The following is a 20,232-nucleotide window of genomic DNA, read 5'->3' as shown; positions in this document are numbered from 1 at the left end:
TAGCCAATCCCACTCACGCACATTCACGAAATGAAAACCAGTACTCACAAACGAACTACTTTTAAAGACTCACGTTCACGACAATTCACGAGACCCACGATATTTTCCAATCGGAAATCAGCAAAGGTAACAAAATTCAAAAATAGAATACAGTTCGAGAGCTAAATTAATTTCAGTTAACATACGAGTGTGAACTATATCTTGATTATTTTCGTGAACGTGATTTTGCAGAAATTTTATTCACGCACATTCAAGAACCCATTTTATTTTAGTTTACATATTTATTTTAGTTCCATTGACGCATATTCACGAGATTTGCTTGGTTTTGGTTTGGATTTGGATCACATGATTCAAGCGTGAATCACGCATGTCACGAGAATTTCGTGTCACGCGCACACCACTAGATTCAATAGCCAATTTTAAACGACACTGAATCGAGCTTTCCTTTATATATTTAATTAGGTCATTTATGTTTTTCGGTGATCTTGTTTTAATTTTTTCTTTAAAATAATGTCTATGGGATTCATATCTAGGCTTTGTCTATGGGGTTCATATCTAGGCTTTGTGCAGGAGTATTTATTACTTGAGTCCAATTATAGATAAACCACGTTCTACATAAATACGATTTATGTTTCGTATCATTGACCTGATAAAACTTATATTGTAATTTGGCAGCATTATCCTTAGCAAACAATCCAAACCTTTGGGCAGTCTCTGTCAGTTGTGTTTTTAGTATATCTAGATACACCTCCTTCACTGAAAAAAATATTGTCGTGAGGTCAAAGATTTCATGTCTTTAAAATACGAATTCAAATTTTGCTTAGCATAGAAGACGCCTTTCTCTAATATAAAGTTTTTTTCCTTGTACAGAAGTCGATAAACTTTTCAATGAAGTCGGGTTGTCCTTGTAATTAAGTGATTTGACTTAAAAATGTGTATTTTAACATGAAAGAAAAAAATTATAGGCTGAGGTCAACTTGACTTTAATAATTCAGAAAAATTATTTAAATTTAATGAAATTGTCTTTAAATTTGTTGTCTTTTTGCATCTTGACTACAAAGCACTTTATTTTAAAGAGGTTTTTACTTGAAACATAGCATAATTTCTCCTGGAATGTTGCCGTTAACTCGTTTTAAAGGAATTTCATAGCATATGAAGAAAAACGCTGAAAACACGAAAAAATAAAATTTGCTTCCTAGAAGCAAGTACACAAATTTAAAAGAGAATTGTGTCTTAAAAGTATCCTTACTTTTATTCTCCGCTTCTATGGCTCGGAATCAATACGAACATTTTTAAATTAAAGACAAAATTTTGAAACCGGACATGCTTTTTTTAGAGTATAAAAATACGGTGAACCTCAAATAAAATAAATTGCGTATTAAAGGACTCCTCAGTTTTAATGGACTTTGATAGCATATGAGGAAAAAAAGCTGAAAAAGCGAAAAATTAAAATTTGCTTCCTAGAAGCAAGTACAAAAAACCCAAATTTAAAAGAGAATTGTGTCTTAAAAGTATCCTTACATGTATTCTCCGCTCGGAATCAATACCAAAATTTTTGGAAGCGCACATGCATTTTTTCAGTGCAGTAACGATATAAATTCGTAACATAACTTCATAAGGAGAACCCCCAAGAAGAGTTTTTGATCAAAAGTAATTGATATTCATTAGGAACTACCTTACGTATTCTAAACATATAACAGGTTGGCTGATAAGTCCCCGGTCTTCATATTATGGTCATATTATTTTTATATAGTACCAACCTTCAAATGATTCGTGTCAAAATTTGACGTCTGTAAGTCAATTAGTTTGTGAGATAGAGCGTCTTTTGTGAAGCAACTTTTGTTATTGTGAAAAAAATGAATTTCGTGTTTTGATAAAATACTGTTTTCTGGAGGGAAAAAAATACGGTGGAAGCAAAAACTTGGCTTGATAATGAGTTTCCGGACTCTGCCCCAGGGAAATCAACAATAATTGATTGGTATGCAAAATTCAAGCGTGGTGAAATGAGCACGGGTGGTTACCGACGAAAACATAAAAAAATCCACAAAATGATTTTGAATGACCGTAAAATGAAGTTGATCAAGATGGCAGAGGCCTTAAAGATATCAGAGGAACGTGTTGGTCATATCATTCATCAATATTTGGATACGCGGAAGCTCTGTGCAAAATGGGTGCCGCGCGAGCTCACATTTGATCAAAAACAACAACGTGTTGATGATTATGAGCGGTGTTTGCAGCTGTTAACTCGTAATACACCCGAGTTTTTCCGTCGATATGTAACAATGGATGAAACATGGCCCCATCACTACACTCCTGAGTCCAAATCGACAGTCGGCTGAGTGGACAGCGACCGGTGAACCGTCTCCGAAGCGTGGAAAGACTGAAAAATCCGCTGGCAAAGTAATGGCCTCTGTTTTATGGGATGCGCATGGAATAATTTTTATCGATTATCTTGAGAAGGGGAAAACCATCAACAGTGACTATTATATGGCGTTATTGGAGAGTTTGAAGGTCGAAATCGCGGCAAAACGGCCCCATATGAAGAAGAAAAAAGTTTGGCAGCAATGAAGAGGTGATCGCCGAAACTGAGTCCTATTTTGAGGCAAAACCGAAGGGGTACTACCAAAATGGTATCAAAAAATTGGAAGGTCGTTATAATCGTTGTATCGCTCTTGAAGGGGACTATGTTTAATGATAAAAACGAATTTTGACAAAAAAAATTGTTTTTCTTTGTTAGACCGGGGACTTATCAGTCAATCTGTTACACCCTGCTTTTCATATGTTTCGGTGTAGGTTAGGTGGCAGCCCTATGTATCAGGCTCACTGAGACTATTCAGTCCATTGTGATACCACATTGGTGAACTTCTCTCTTATCACTGAGTGCTGCCCGATTCAATGTTAAGCTCAATGACAAGGGACCTCCTTTTTATAGCTGAGTCCGAACGGCGTTTCACATTGCAGTGAAACCACTTAGAGACGCTTTGAAACCCTCAGAAATGTCACCAGCATTACTGAGGTGGGATAATCCACCGCTGAAAAACTTTTTGGTATTCGGTCGAAGCAGGAATCGAACCCACGACCTTGTGTATGCAAGGCGGGCATGCTAACCATTGCACCACGGTGACTCCGTATGTAGGGTTGTAACGCAAGCAAATATGGCCCCATTGAAACTTAAACCGGTGTTCTCAACACGTCAGATATCACTCCTGATATCTGCTATAACGGGTCGCTGCCTGATAGGCGATTTTGCAAAAACTATTGGCGAAAAGTACAATGACTACTGCATGAGCTATCATGATGCGGAGGAAAAGGAATCGATTAAACACCTCTTTTGTGTAAGGCGTAAGCGAATTTTAGGGGCATACAGCTTTAGATTACTGGCGGACCTGGAAAACGTTAACTTAGGCAGTCTGCTAATGTTTTTGGAACAATCTGGTTGGTTCAACAGAAGAATCGAGAAGGTTCAGCGGTTAAAACTAGAAGTGCCCTTATGTAATAGGTACTTTTAGATAAGGTGGTATCACAATGGACTGAATAGTCTAGGTGATCCTAAAACTTAATCGGGTTGCCACTTTAACCTCACCTAACCTAGCATAACAGGTTTGCGACATAGTATATGTTAATATGTACAAACATATTATTTTTGGGACATAACATAATTTTATAAATTACCTATTAACATATATGTGTTTAAAAAGAGAGACCGAGAGAGTATGCTGCAAGTAAAACAATGGAAGTAGCCAATACGAATATATGCACGTGTGCATCACACACGAAGAAAATTTGATTAAAAGTTTTTTTTTACCAGTGTATGCCTGAGATGAAACATATTATGTTTGAACAATACAAACAATATTTTATTTGGACCAATCCTGAAAATATATATGCTTCAAGCAGAATGTGTTGTGATGTGGCATGAATCCCATTTCATATGATTGTTCAAGGGAGGACCTGTTCGTTTACTTTGATTTTTAATGAAATTGTGCTGTTTATGGGGAATCCAACTTTTCATGATTTTCAAAATATTACTACTGCTCATGTTGATGCGGCTATGATGTGATTGTGAATTAACAATTTTGAGAAAAAAAAACATTGTTTATTGAAATTGTTTGCAGGAGTCCACATACAACCTGCAGATTACGTACACTGAAAAAATTTAAACCTATAAAACGATAATTCATTTTATTTTTCATAAACGCTTTTAAGGAACAACTTTGTCCCAAGCCAACATTTTTGAAGAATATAACAAATCTCGTCCAATTTACAACTTGTTACTCCCAATTGAGTTTCGTTCTTGGGGACTCGATGTCTGAAAATCACATGGATAGGATTTCGAATCCTCATCAGATTTTTAAATTAGTTTATTAGACATCTGTAATATTCGGCTCGTACCCAAAATGTCCAAAAGGAAGAAAGTAGTAAATGTTAACAAAGTTGTATGTAAAGCTGAGTACTATGTTCAGTTTTCAAGCTGAAAACCAGCTTATTTTCACGGTTACTTTTTTTAATCAATTAATTTCGAAATATTAAATTGTTCGCAATCAATACATTGGACCTTTTCCATCCATAATTTGAAGAGACTTGATAAAAATGTTATCGTCTTCATATATATTTTTGCACTTTTAATTTAGTGTTTTGGTGAAAAACTCGAACATAGTACTCACCTTATGTTGTAAATGTATTATGTAATTGATTTTAGAAAAATATAAATTTTATTTATATTTTTTAAGTGACGACGAAAATAAGGTGATGTAAGAAAAACGAACAATTTTGAGGGTTCACTAATAATTAACCAACATGTATGTATTAGAGACGTTATGAACACTAAATTCTTTTTGTGTACCTGTTTGACATCTTTTCATTCAATCTTCTGCATTGTATTTCTAAAGCCTCCATATATTCGTTCGTAAACACAGACTGCTAATTACCGAATGTGAATAATTTTGTGGCAAATGTATCATTGGTGGACAATGACAAAATAGATATACAATGGTTAAACAAAAACTGCAATTGCATAATTTTGATTGTTTTCTTTTTCTCAAAAATGCACATATTGATAGCAAATTATAAAAATTCATCGTTCGATGTTCAGTTTATGAGAATCATGCCTTTTTATTGCTACAATGGTAAACTGCAAATAAGTACGACCTTAATTGATTCACATGCACAATTTGTCGTTAATATGCATTAATTGGATATTGTGCATAACTAATAAATTTGTATAAATTATATTTGTCATATGTAGAAGAACAAAATATTTCAGTTAAAGTTAACCGGAGAGAAAATATTTGCATTACAATTTTTATTAATTGGCTGTTAAAGCCTAACGGAGCGACAAGAAAATGGCCATTACGGCCAAAATATTTCCTTAAAATGTAGATTAAACATGTAAACGTAATCAATCAGAAAATTAATTGATACAATTAACTTTTTAATCAAAAAACTTGATAAGAAAATAAATGAAAATTGTTCAATTAAACTATTAATTAAGCCAATTAATATTTTAACAAAAATAAAATAACCAATTAAAAAGATAATTGAAAATGTCGTTCTGAAATATTTAGTTTCATACTATTCTCAGGTTCGTTAAATTTTAACTTAAATCTATCGGAAAATTCATAAGAAATTATATACTCATGTAAAATTACAAAATCATTTAGATAAACAATTACATAATATATAATTGATTACCGCAATTTAAAAATTGAGTTTTTCGAACAAAATCAATTAAATTTTTAATTGTACCAATTAAAAAATAAATTGAAAGTGCCGAATATTAAATATTTGATCAAACCAATTAAGATATTGAGTTTTTTCAAGCAATCTTATTGTCGACGGGCTTTTTATCTTTGCTTGAGTACCTTATTATTTTTGAAGAAATGTGCTTATTATAGTGTATAGTATAATAAATACTTACTCGACGTGTACTATAAATGTTTATTAACTCAATTTGTCGGGTATGAAATCTAAGGGCGGTTTGGACTGAATGAAGACTCCAATTTATTAATAAATAATGCTAAAGAGCCACAAATTTAACGAATTTTAATTAATTTTTCGGGATCCCAAAAAATCCCGGGATTTCGGGACGGGATTTATCCGTAATACTCAAAGAGCACCAGCGTATTGCTCTCATTTCTATTTACAGATTTTATTCTCTCTTACAGTTAGATTTGTTTTGATCTCTGTATTTTTCTACCTTTCTCTGTTTATATTTATTATTATACAATTTTAAATATATGTAATGCCAGGAGGAATTAAGCCCTACCCTACTCCACGGCATGTATCTATTCAATGATGTAATTTTATAATAGAAATGTCATATATTCTTCTACTCGAAAAATATTTGTTCTAGAAAAAAAAAACTTCAAAAGCATGATTCTTACTTCAGTATTCCAAAATATTTAATAAAATAAAAAACAAAAAAATGTCATTTTAAAATTTCGGCAGGATTGCAGTCCGGAGCTCACGATACGATGTCTTTCATAGTTGTCGATTGGTAACCGGTATTTATTGTGAATGGTAGCCCATTGTTTTTAAAACTTTGGTAATTAGAAGACTATTACGAGTTTGAATACTGGTAATGATAAAAAGAATGACTTTTGGGCTACACAGGTTTTTGATCACCGGTAATACTGCAAGTAGTAAGTTTCTGATTACTGGCAATACTGGAGGAATCACCAGTGGTAATCCAGTTATTGTTGGGTAAGTGGAAAAATGGAATCAAAGCGAGCGATTATAAATTTACGATTACATATATAACTGCATTCACAGTTCATTTGGTTGAGATTCCAGTATGCGTAGCAAAATTGTTTGAAATTTGCACACAGAAAAATTAAGTTTACGTGCTGTAAATATTGCTGGTAAAGTACCAATGAAAAAACAAGAAGCGCTCATAATGGAAAACCCCAAAACAATTAGAAATTATTAAGAACGCATTCAACATATTGACGCCACCGAAGGGGGTTGATGGAAAAATCAAATTTGAAATGAGCAAAAAAGTGGGTTTTTATGAGATTCAAAGGCGTTAGATACAACTACACCCAGGACAATGCAGATTGTCCGTCCCACCATTAGTAAATATGTCAATTCATTGTGGCGTCTCCATCAGCCCAACTTGTGATTTCTATGCATGCCCCGTTTTCAGACTCACAATGAGTACTGAACACTTTAGTAATTTGCTGGTGCAGGGATTGTTGGATGAGCGAAGGAGTGATTGCTTCCATAGTTGGATGATGTAGAACATACTGCCTTGCAAAGACCCATCCATCATCACCCACATGAAAGAGAATATGCATTGTATGGTATTCAATATGGGGTTTTCTTTATTCCCGATTTAGTTTGTTTTTATTGTTGTTGAGACTGTCAATGGGACAGAAATGGATGCACCACAGGCTGTTGTAGTGATGGTATTGTGCAAATGTGAAACGAGTACGCATTGTAATACAAATGTCACATTGCTTCTCACCATTACTGGACTCAACCAACCATCAGAATGCACTCCACAAAAATGCTTAGATATTAGTTGTAACCGTTTATACGTACACCAAAAGAAACGTATCCATGGGCATTCCCTTTGTAAATTGGCAAGGTGTCACGTATACCTGCAAGATTTAGAAAACGTATGCTTTTTCAGGTTTCAGCTAAAAGAAATTGTCCGCATTCGGTTCAATCTGAAAAAGAACTTAAGACCAGCACAATTTACAAAACTCATGAGCCTTCAATTTTGTTTCGATAACAACAGTAATAAAAAATATTCGATAACAAAGAAAAATAGATCAAAAGTACATGTATGAAATGTATAAATAATCGTGTATGTAATTGGCTAGTTTTTGACGTCTACCACTGGTATAGCTCCCCTCCAAAAATTTAATTTTTTTTTTAAATTGCACTTCCTAATATTTTTTTTCTCGTACGTTGTAACATTGTATCCCAACTTGCATTTAAATAGGTGGGTTTGACAATCTTTAATTTGGACAGTCTCTTAGAAACTCCTTCCAGCAGATTTATATTAGGATTTCCTACAATATGTGATTTTCTCAATTAAATATGATGAGGAAGTAGTTTGGACACGGTGCTATATCTGCTAACTCGTCAGTTTGGGGAATGGATACCTCATCATACCATTTGAAACCACTTACATAGTACTTCGTGTCCAGAAGATGTAAATAAGAGAAACCTCTACAATAAGTGTAACCACGATCACAAAATTATATGTCTATTGTTCCGTCCAGCCTTTAGGCTTTGTTTTTCCTTTGGCTGAAATAATAATTCAGATAAACCCTTCATTAAGTAAAATCACCGTCCGTCTAGTTAAGAGAGTCCATCTGGTCTGCCCGTTTACTTAATCGAATCTGTCCGCCTAGTTATCCTGGTCCATACAGTCCGTCCGTTCTTTTCTACTCAATTATCCCATTATCCTTACATAGATACATTCTTAATCCTAATTTACTAAATACTAGTATTTCATTAAAATTTGGTTATTGTTATTTTATTTCCTTTTCTTTCAAATTCATCGATTACTTGAATTTAGCCTCAAAATATATATAATTTCCAATTCATAGTGGTTTAGTTAAAGATTGCCGCTGAGATTTTTTATTTTTAATTATTATTTTTAATACAATTTAAGAATATATGAGAGACTTATAATTGTGTATTATGTGTCAATAAAGTTGTCAAGTGTTCGCCATCAGCAGCGTCTGCACTTTTATCAGTTATTTCTTGTATTGTATTCGTCTTTTTCTTTTCACTGTTTTGGTCCTTTGTTGACTGGTTTAGGCGCAAGATAATATTTCTCTTCAAACTAACTCGGTTCACAGACAGATTTATAATGTTATAATATTTTATACTATGGATGTTTTTATTATATTCGACCTGTATATAGATTTTCCAATTGATAATTGTTGATAAAAACGAGCTCGAGGTCTGGATGATTAATTTTTATTTATTCAATATTTCGTCTTTTCATTGAAAGACTTCATCGGGAAAATTTTCCTGCGTATACAAATAGAAAAGAAAATATATACACAATACATTTAAATACGTACAAATTACATGTTACATTAAAAACACTCACGAAAAGAACAAAAATAATACACCAACTGTAGAGTAAATAGCTAACGACGGTGTCTGTTGCATTACTAACGCTTACTCTGCTTCGCTTTGCTTTTTCTAATGAGATTTCTGTAGCTTTGCGCCAAATTGTCAGTGTCTGTCTTATAGTTTATTCGCTTCTGTGTTGGTGTATTGAGAATGTGCAACATCTCCAGTGTCAGTCTATTGTTGTAATTACCCGCTTGTTCAAGTAACTAGTTATTGACTATTAAATTCACCTATCACCAATAAGTACCACTAGTTACTCCCAAATCTACTCGACATGTATTTAACTGGTGAATTTAACATGGGGATGTCATTGGAGGGAGCCAATTGGATATCCTTAGCATTACGTTTAGCACAAGAAATAAGTAGTAACTGTGGGATACATATATAAATACCTTCATTTCAGTATTGTAATAATTATACCACAAATCGATTAAAATATAATTTGATTATTTTAATTTATTTATTAACATGAATTATAAAAAATTATATATATATATATATATATATATATATATATATATATATATATATATATATATATATATATATATATATATATATATATATATATATATATATATATATATATATATATATATATATATATATATATATATATATATATATATATATATATATATATATATATATATATATATATATATATATATATTTCACAAATATATTTAAAGGTAAAATTAAAAAATACAAAACATAAAACTTAATTTAAATACATAATAGAAAGGTGTCTTTACGGGAACGCACCGCATAGCATGTACATCTGAATGATAGTGGTACCTGAAAATAAAGAATATAATTAACAAAATAATGCAAAATGTATATAATATTATTAGTGTACTTACTAAAAAAACTTCCGCAATATATCCAAACACGTTTTTATTAAATTGTTTTCTAATGCTCTGCAAAAAACGTCTTGCTACGAAACCAACAGAAAACTAACTAAATTATGAGTTTCTGAAAATTCTAAAGTATTGAGATGAGCTTTGTTGTTTTTTGTTGTTCTTCAAAATAACGGATAATTATCTCAGAGTGCTGTAAAAATTGTCCAGCAAATAAGAGAGTTCTCCCGCGTCGATTTTACAGGCAACCAGTTATCTGTGTTATAATTATTCGACTATTCCAAGGATTACTTATCTCCTCTTAAATAACCAGTCAACCTTGTAGTTGTTTATATAAATAGCGAAAATGCGACAATGGCTTCTTGCCGAACAAGCGGGTACTCTCACACTGTAACACACGCGCTCTCTCTAAATTTGGGTGATGGTGTTCTTCTGCACAGTGGGTTGATAATGCTGTTTTTTGCATAGGTCTCTGCAAACGGTGTTTCAGGTCTGATTTGTGGCCTGATAAACGAGTTTTTAATTTATTTTTTTGTAGTTCCTATGTAAACCTTGTCACACACGTCTTTTTCGTTCCCATTGCACTTTATTTCGTATATTAAATTGGATTTATCCATGTCGTCAATTTTTGGTTTTAGATTAGTAAATAGTTTTTGTAGTGTATTATTAGTTTTCGGGGCTATTGCGAAGTTACTCTTGTCAATGAAATTGTCATTACTGAATCTTTCGTGTAATTTTGGAATATACACGACCGATTTGTAACAAAATGTTTGCTTCTCTTTGGCTGGCTGTACTTTGCTGTTGTTGATCAGTTTATCAATGGTAGATGGTTAGGTTAGGTTAAAGTGGCAGCCCGATTAAGATTCAGGCTCACTTAGACTATTCAGTCCATTGTTATACCACATTAACTAAAAGTACCTATTTGAACTGAAGGCATAACCTTTTTATTTTTGTCGTACAATTCTTGCATATTTTCTTCTTTTCCGCATATTTGTTTTGATTTATATTTTTTGTTTTTGTCTTACACTTCGTATTATTATTAGCAATTATTCTTTTTGCCGAATTCTTATTTTCTTAGTTTTGCATGTTAGTAACATATCACACAAATTTAATCTTATTTCTTAACATGTTTTTGTTTTCTCTCTGAGTAATTTTTTCAGTCTATTGGAACATTCTCCGATTTTTATCCAAAGAATTTATGCTATACAAAATAATAGTAAACTGGTTTGGCCTAATACTATGAAGGCTTAATCCACACATGTACAATGTACTTGATGGGTGTGAAAAATATCCCCTTAGTTTTTGGGGACATGAGGATGTTACGTCATTGAGATTTGTAACAAAAATCTTGGTTTTAAATAAATCTTCACACAAAATTAAATCACTATACATAGTATATCTTTGTTTTCCAGTTTTTTTCTTCTTTTGGTGTTATTGTTAATAGGTATAAACTATGCACTGTTCAGATTTCTAGTATCCTAGTAAATTTTTATTGCCAGTTATTGCTATATACTCCTTCGATTGTTTTTTATCTTTGGTTTAGTTACAATTTCGCGTCTTTTTTATATTCATTCGAATTTCACGAAATTTTTAATTAAATGCGCATATAATTTTAACTGGTCTTCAGAGCTACACAAACAGCACCCTCTGACTGACCTTCTTGCTTTCTTTTCTTCTCTCTTCAATGCTATTTTGCAAGATATAGAGCGGGACATTCTTCCAGAGTTGGAATAAAAGGGAAGCTGGTTTTGATTAGTCCTCACGTAACAAAACTGATTTTCACCGCTATGTACACAATGTATTATTTATGATGTCATATACCAGGTATACCGGTATGAAATGAGCGTTTTTTATGTGGTACCCATTTTCCACTTTTCCCATAGCTTTCAAATGGTCAGAAATTGTTTTTTTGTGTCACATTTAACATTGCTGTCACTTGTTTTTGACTCTCCATCCAATATCGTGTGTAATTCGGTGTCTTCAAACTTTTTTGGTGTTCTTCATTTCTCACATCAAAATCATTATTTCTGAACCGTTGAGACTATATCTTGCATATTACTTCTGATATGTTGCGACTCTGAAGCACTATTGTTCAAATGAAGTATACTAACTATTTTTTACAGATTTCATAGCAAACAAATAAAAAAATGTTCCCTATCGAGACATTTGTATCCGGTATTTTATTAGATATGGGAGATATAATTAGATACAATAACATGTATGATCAGATCTACAATAATATCTAACAAGTTATAACACCATATAAAGCATATCTGCGCAGATCTAATTACCTAGCAAAAAATTTGGAAGTTCTTCCAAAGGCACAACTTTAAATGCACTTCCAGAAGATGTACTCCCAATGTAGGGTTTCCACAGGGATAATTTTCAACAGAGAACTTTCGTTTTAAAAAAGAAGAACATTTTAACTAAAAAAGAGTTTACAATAAAAAAATTCTTTATTAAATAATTAATAATTTTATTGATGTTAAAATTGAAATAATAATAGTTTCTAATGATAGAAACAACGAAATAAATATATAATAAAATAATAAAAAACAAAAAGAATCACATTTTCTTAAAAATAAACAGAATAAATTCAAAAATACGCTGTCAAAAATAAAACACACATGTTCCTATGAACTCGCCCACAATTGACGACGACAACGTATTGGCGTATTTACGTCGTACGTTCAATGACATCTATTCCTAATTTTTACGCGGTACGTCGAAACGTCGCAATTGTGTTCCGGCCTTTAATTTGTCAACAGATTTAACCCAGTAAACAATTATATAATAACAATAGAGTACATAAAGATCACTGTTGGACATAAAAATACGGCGCCAAAAAAAGAGAACATGTTCTCTTTAAAAGAGATGTAATGGACAGCCTATCCCAATGATGTTCTTTATTTTAACTACACAGGAAGTTCTTTTCATTCAATTTTTTATAACGTGTTTTTTTCATATTTTTAATGGGTAATTTTCACTTTTTTTTGCTTCAAATAGGTTAAAAACAGTTTAAGAATTCATAAAATGGTACAAATTATTTAAATTTTGTCGAAAAAATGCTAAATCCAATCTGAAAAAATTTTGAATTTTTGAAAATATTTGAGATCAAACGTTTCAGACAAGCATAAAAATCCATAATTCAAATGTTCTGAGCCAAATTTTTGCAAAATTATTATAGCAACTTGATACTGACGGATTTTGGGTGGAAAGTTAAACATTTTGACAAACTACACAGGAAGCTCTTTTAATTCAATTTTTTATAACTTGCTTTTTTTTCATATGTTTAATGGGCAATGTTAACTTTTTTTGTTTCAAATAGGTTAAAAACAGGGTAAGAATTCATAAAATGGTACAAATTATTAAAATTTTGTCGAAAAAAATGCTAAATCCAATTTGAAAAAAATTGTGCATTTTTGAAAATATTTGAGGTCAAACGTTTCAAAATAACACAGAATTTTTTAATTTACATCCAAAGCATTGAATTCGGATCACACCTAAAGAAGTGATGCAAATTCAGTGCACCGGCTGTTGGAATGGAGGACTTCCGTCCTATGTCAAGCCCATGTTAAATTCATCGCTTCTGCGTCAATTTTGCACCACTTCCGGGTCCAAAAAGGATATTATTTTTTTGGCGACGCGTTTTTTGCTGGGTATATCTAAAACAATATCTGAAGAGATCCAAATATATAGAGGTTTATATTATTAGATATGATAGGATCTCCTAATTTTTACAGGGGAATACAAAGAGTGCTCAACTGTTTAGAAAACTCCTTTATAAAAATGCTAACAACCATAGGCTCAATTATGGCCACCGACTGCCCCAAATTTCTCAACGAAATAGCTCGGCAGTTAAAAAATCACCTACTATGATGAGTATTCCCTTTTTTCTTTCATTGGTTCTATGTGAGAAATATGTTGATATGCAAAGTGAAATACGTGAAAGTAAATAGCCTCCCAAATTGACAAACATGCATACTTTCACTCATGTTTAGAGTGATCAAAACCGGTGGACCGGTTTTTCGTTTTGCACCGATTCTCGGATTTGTATAAAATCCCATTTTCGGTGGACTGGTAGAACCGGTGTTTTTAATATCATAAAAACTGAAATAAGAAAAAATTTCGAATGTATTTTCTGCGCTTCAAACTTGTTTCTGAACACTCCCAACATAGTATTATTCCAAGATGTCAAATAAAATACGTTGGTTTTCTAAAGAAATCCCAGAGGTATTTCATCGAAATATAAGCCAATCGTGTTTGTTCAATTAGGGTCGTATATTTTGTCAACAGAATCTATGATATTTCTTACGTTATTACGTTATTATTCCACTTAATTTAGTGTATCTTTCTATAGAAAATGAGGTCTGTTTGTGAATATTTTGAAAAACAACAATTTTTAGTTATCTTCAACACCGTCGTTCACAATATTCACAAGAAGCAAATGGAACCAAAAAATAAAAAAAAATCCGACATTTTAATGTTTATCTATGGTATTGTTACCGCAATTACAGCCAAGGAATTTAATTTTTAAAACATCGCCCACCGGTTTTAAAAAATGGGCCGGTTTTTTAGAACCGAGAAAACCCGACTTTCAAAAAACCGGTTTTTGATCACTCTACTCATGTTTTCCCAAACTTAATAATGAGTTGACAGTAACTTGTTAAATATACATAAGTTCTTCACAAGTCGTAGAACCAAAGGCGAATGAATGTATCGATTTAAAAGTAACCTTTGCAATTTCATTGCTTTTCCTATTGTATTGCATATTCAAATCCTCCAGATGCAATTCTTTGATAGATTTTTTTAGAGACTTTCTTTGTTAGATTTTTTCATTATATTCTAATGCACATATTGCTGTTTGGTATCGTTGCAGCTCACTATACGATAGAGTTGCTTGCTTTGCATTATTGCTGTATGATGTTGAATTGTAATTTTTTAACAAAAATTTTTACCATGTGAACGTTGATAGGGAATGTGTGAGAAATACTTGAGTACATATTTTCCACTTTCTATTCAAATGTATGAAGTTGTTCAAACTATATCCAAAGTATTGTAAATATGTATACACGGGACAATCCGTATAAAATTTAAATTTCTGTTAGTTGTTAATTATACCCTAAACCACATAGTGGTCAGGGTATAATAAGTTTGATCGGCCAAAAAATGTGCCTACCAGAAATATTGATTTTAGACCCCATAAAATATATACCGATCGACTCAGAATCACCTCCTGAGTCGATCTAGCGCTTGGTGTCCGTCCGTCTGTCCATGTATTTGTTGTTCACAGGATTCCGGTCGCAATTATGATCCGAAAGAAATCGGATCAAATTTAGATATAGCTCCCATATATATGTATCGCCCGATTTCGATAAATGGGGTCACGTTGCGCTTTTTTCAAACGGATCGCCACCAAATTTGGCAAAAGGTAATCTTTTCCATCGCCCTTCAAGTCTGCAAAGTTTCATCCAAATCGGTTCAGATTTAGATATAGCTCTCATATATATGTATCGCCCGATTTTCCCAAATTTGGCCACAAAACCTTTATTTATCAACCGATCTTACTCAAAGTTGGCTAAATATAATCTTCTATAGCACTAACTATATGTGCAAAAAATCATCGAAATCGGTTCAGATTTAGCTATAGCTCCCATATATATGTACCGCCCGATTTTTCTAAATTTGGCCATAAAACCCTTATTTATCAACCGATCTTACTCAAATTTAGCTAAATGTAGTCCTCTATAGCACTAGCTATATGTGCAAAAAATCATCGAAATCGGTTCAGATTTAGATATAGCTCCCATATATATGCAAAGCCCGATTTTCCCACATTTGGCCCTAGAACCCTTATTTATTAACCGATCTTACTAAAAGTTGTCTAGATCCAGTCATCTATAGTACTAACTATATGTGCAAAATTTCATCGAAATCGGTGCAGATGTAGATATAGCTCCCATATATGTATCACCCGATTTTGAAAAATTCGCCCCTAATAACCTTATGTTTGACCATACAGGCCTCATTTCTTAACTGATCTTACTCAAATCTTGCACAAGGTAACCTTTTGTGGTATGCAAATTGGTTCAGATTTAGATATAGCTTCCATATATATGCATCGCTCGATTTTCCCAAATTTAGCCATAGTACTCTTATTTATTAACCAATGTTATTCAAATTTTGATGTACTAGCCGATCGTACTTATACGTACTTGTAGCTCTTACATAAGAATATTGCTCGATTTTAACAAATTTGTATTTATTACCCACACTAATTCAACGATTTTCTCTTTTTTAATAATGGGCTCAATATTAGTGCCATACTAACTCCGTAGGTGCAATATCAACTACAGCCAGTGTTGCTAGAAGTAGGGGAAATTCCCTATATGTAGGGTTTTTCTAATATTTAGCGTCTTGTAGGGCCGTAGGGCCACAATGTAGGACATTTTCACTCAACACAATTTGTAATAATTTTTACATTTTGGTGGCTCTAGAGGAGGAAATTTGAAGCCGGCAAGGCTTGATCTTTAACCATACACCGAAAAAAAAGTTTTCTATTTTTTATGAAAAATGAACTAACCCATAGTAAGAATGACCATGATTTGGCGCCAAAGATTTTTTTCATCTAGATAAGTTCATGATTTTCTTATAAATTAGTTCATGTATTACATCGTATTTTAGTTCATTATTACTATGCTGTGGGAAGAATATAGTTAAACTCATTCAAAATATTCCTGCTATCCGGAAAAATTAACAATTTTTTGGGAAACTTGTATTAAGAAATTGGTTTGAAATAAACTGTTTGTCGGTATAATTTTCAAAAAAGTAGAGAAATTGAGGAATCAAAAGTACAAAAAGCCTGTATACAACTAAGAAAATTTTCGTACAAAACAAGTCAATTTTCTATAACCACCAGTATTTTATTTCAAAGAATTATTATTATATTACACAAAACTATGGCTTATGATATACAATAAAGGAAATATTTTTATTAGTACGTTGGACGCATTTACTTGTCGGTAGTTAGTAATTGCTTCTTCAAAAGAGTAATATTCTATGTTATTAGGACTAAACTAATTAATTTAAGTGTCCATGTTTTCTATCCGTATGAAAGATATATGTGGCATAAGTTGCTATATTCAATTGAATTGTCCAATTTCATCGATTTTGGCTATCTTTTGTTGGGCGGATTTGGCTTAGAGGCATCTGAAGTTATACAAAATATAAGAAAAATATTATTAATTAATTAATTCTATCGTTCATATTGATCTTTAACTTACGGTTTTCAAGAGTATTTCCTAGAGCCAATAAGGATATCAGCTTAATTAGTATTAAACAGTAAGAATATTCAAAAAATTACCATTACGAGACCTGTCTACCTGCAAGTGAAAAAAATAATTTTTAATAAATTGAAATTTTGGTTTTATTAAAAACTGACAAAATACCGTTTACAGAAAAACTTACCACATTGAAAAATCCATCCAGTAGGTACATTATTGGAATCATATCCATGGACAAATGGGACGTTATTGAAATTATTCTCAGAATATAATTGAAATAAAAATATTATAAAATTAGACATAATTTCCACTTGTCAGTATAGCATTTAGTATTTAAGGTGGATATTAAGTTCGAGTTTAGCGGCTAAAATTGCAATTTCCATGATAAGTTTTCTTTAATAATCCATTATAAAAAATAATCTTTATAAAAAACTTGATTTGTGCTATTCTCCATCAAGTTATATTTAAATTTGTATCGAAGACGTATAATTTTATACTTTGCTTAGTGATTTATTTTTAATTTTAGCGGCTAAACTCGAACTTAGTACTCACCTGTAGGAATTGCTGTAACATAAAAAATATAGATTCAAAAAAATGGTTGCTTCTCAACCTGTGATCCAGATGTAGAATAAATATAAATCATCCTATTACCACTCATGTTGTATATTTTTTATGTAAATCAATTTAAAATCCGCACTAATTTTAAACTACCATATTAACAGAAATATACAGTTCCTTAATCTGTTATTTGTTTTTTATCAATAAAAAGCGTTTTTGATTCCTCTAACATCACATCATTCACTTCTCAGTTTCTAAAATGTTTCGAAATAAATGTATTTTCATTAATAAACACCAATACCGCACGTACAATTTTGCAAAATTAAATCCACGTGTGCACTTCATAAATGCATCAACATAACTGAATGCAACAATAAAACTGAAAGATACAAATAGTCATAAGGGATACATACCTGCCGTAAAGAAAAACAACTCCACACACACACACGTTCCCTTTCTGATCTTGCTATTGCAAAAAAACAACTCTCACCACAAAAGATACCAACAACACACAAGAAACATTCCATTGTCTCTAGAATCAAAACAACCAACAACAGCATAAATGACGCAATAACAAACACAAACAATCATACGATATATACACAAAATGTCTCTAAAAACTCCCTCGCATGATGCACTCACATTTTCCAGTAGCACGTTTATTGATTAGTAGGAATTCTATCTATATATTACAGTAAATTTGTTGAACTATGTGGAAGTCAAAATGGTCCTTAAATTTACAAGACACTTTTTTTTCTGTGTATGTGGTAAACTTTATTCCTGTAGAAAATTTTGTCAACATTTTATTTCTCTAGAACATTTTGTCAAAATTGTATTTCTATAGAAATTTTTTCAAAATATTATTTCTATAAAAATTTTTTTCAAAATTTTATTTCTGTGGAATTTTTTCTCAAAATTTTATTTCTATAGAATTTATTGTCAAAACCTTATTTCTATAGAAAAATTTCTCACAAAAATTTGTTTATAGAAACTTTTTCCAAAATTTTATTTTTACAGAGATTTAACAAACAATATTACTAATTTGGGTAGAATTCTACCAACTGTGGCAACCGTGGTGGTAATACAAATTTATATTCTAAGTTATATACGTTGCATATTCATGTTTTACGATAACAAAGTACTTAGAACCATTTTTGTTTTGTAAATTTTTTTAAATTTAACGAAAAATATAGTAGGGAAAATTGCTTGGGAATATATGGGAAAGTAGGGAATTTTTTTTGTCCTTGTAGGGTAAACCGAACATTGACTATGAGCTATAGTCAGATTGACACAAAGCACCCATAGACATGTACCCCTAAATTTACTTAAATATGCAACTGCGGTTTATCTCCCAGACCTATATGTTACCCCACAAATGCTTATGATTACTAATTCTGTAATGGTGGTTTAGGGTATGATATAGTCGGCCCCGCCCGACTTTCTACTTTACTTACTTGTTAAGATCATCATGTATCATGTCTCATTGCAAGTTACGAACAGAAATAACAAAATATCCTTCATATCGACCTTATATTTTCTAAGTTTACTTGCTGAAGCGATCCAATTCGTTCCGCTAGATTATTAAGTATTTTGGTTACTCTTATCTCCAGGCATCCTGGCCTTAGAAATGTGAAATGAAAATAAATACTTATCAAACAGGTTTTTTTATTTGAAATGGTTCATATTTTAGAGATGCACAGTTCATATGGTGGCCCATCATCATCGCCATTATAGTGTTGCGATGACAGAACAAAAGATCTACTTTCTCTCTACATGTAAAAACATGTTTCGTTGTATGCAGATTTTAAAAAAAGTGTTGCATATTTTCCGTGTAGCAAAGTAGGAATCATTTGTCAGTGAATAGTTTCATCAGAAAGTTGTTCTAAAAACCAAAGGTTAAAATTTTCGGCGCAAACACAAAACAAATTACGTTTCTCGTAAACTTTATTCCTAAAATCGTTTTTTCCAAGCTTGTTTAGTCGTTTTTTCCAAGCTTGTTGCTAATTCCTTTGACATGACTCTTGATATGTCATTGGTTTGTTATCCCTACAGTTTCCTATTTTCAGATCTGATCTTCTTAGTATTCAGGACCATTGGGAGTCGGCCAGAGCGAATTAATTTTGTTCTATTTAGAAGACGACTATTGCTATGTTGAATTCGGGTTCGTATAACGCATGTGAAACTTTGGAATCACTGTTAGAATAACTTTTTTTCAAATTCAATCAAGAAATTAATTGTTTAATGAGATTGCTTCAATCTCGAAATTGATACTACCAACTACAGAATTAATAAGAAATAAAATATATAATTGATTAAAAAATTAATTGGTTTGTTCGACACTTCCAATTAATTTTTTAGTTGGTTCTGGAGGATTTGAATATTATAGAACTAATATAATATAACAAGCACTTCCAATTAATGTGTTAATTGAT

At 31.9% G+C, this 20,232-nt stretch overlaps 1 protein-coding gene across 7 annotated transcripts in view; it reads left to right on the top strand.

The window, feature by feature from the left end:
- The window catches only part of spri (Src homology 2 domain-containing protein sprint), a 996,502-nt gene that overhangs the window by 544,779 nt on the left and 431,491 nt on the right, over positions 1-20,232 (top strand). The window lies entirely within an intron of this gene.

Source organism: Haematobia irritans, chromosome 3 (genome assembly GCF_050003625.1).
Source record: "Haematobia irritans isolate KBUSLIRL chromosome 3, ASM5000362v1, whole genome shotgun sequence".
In the NCBI taxonomy this organism is placed as follows: Eukaryota; Metazoa; Arthropoda; class Insecta; order Diptera; family Muscidae; genus Haematobia; species Haematobia irritans.
This window is presented reverse-complemented; position numbering and strand designations above follow the sequence as displayed.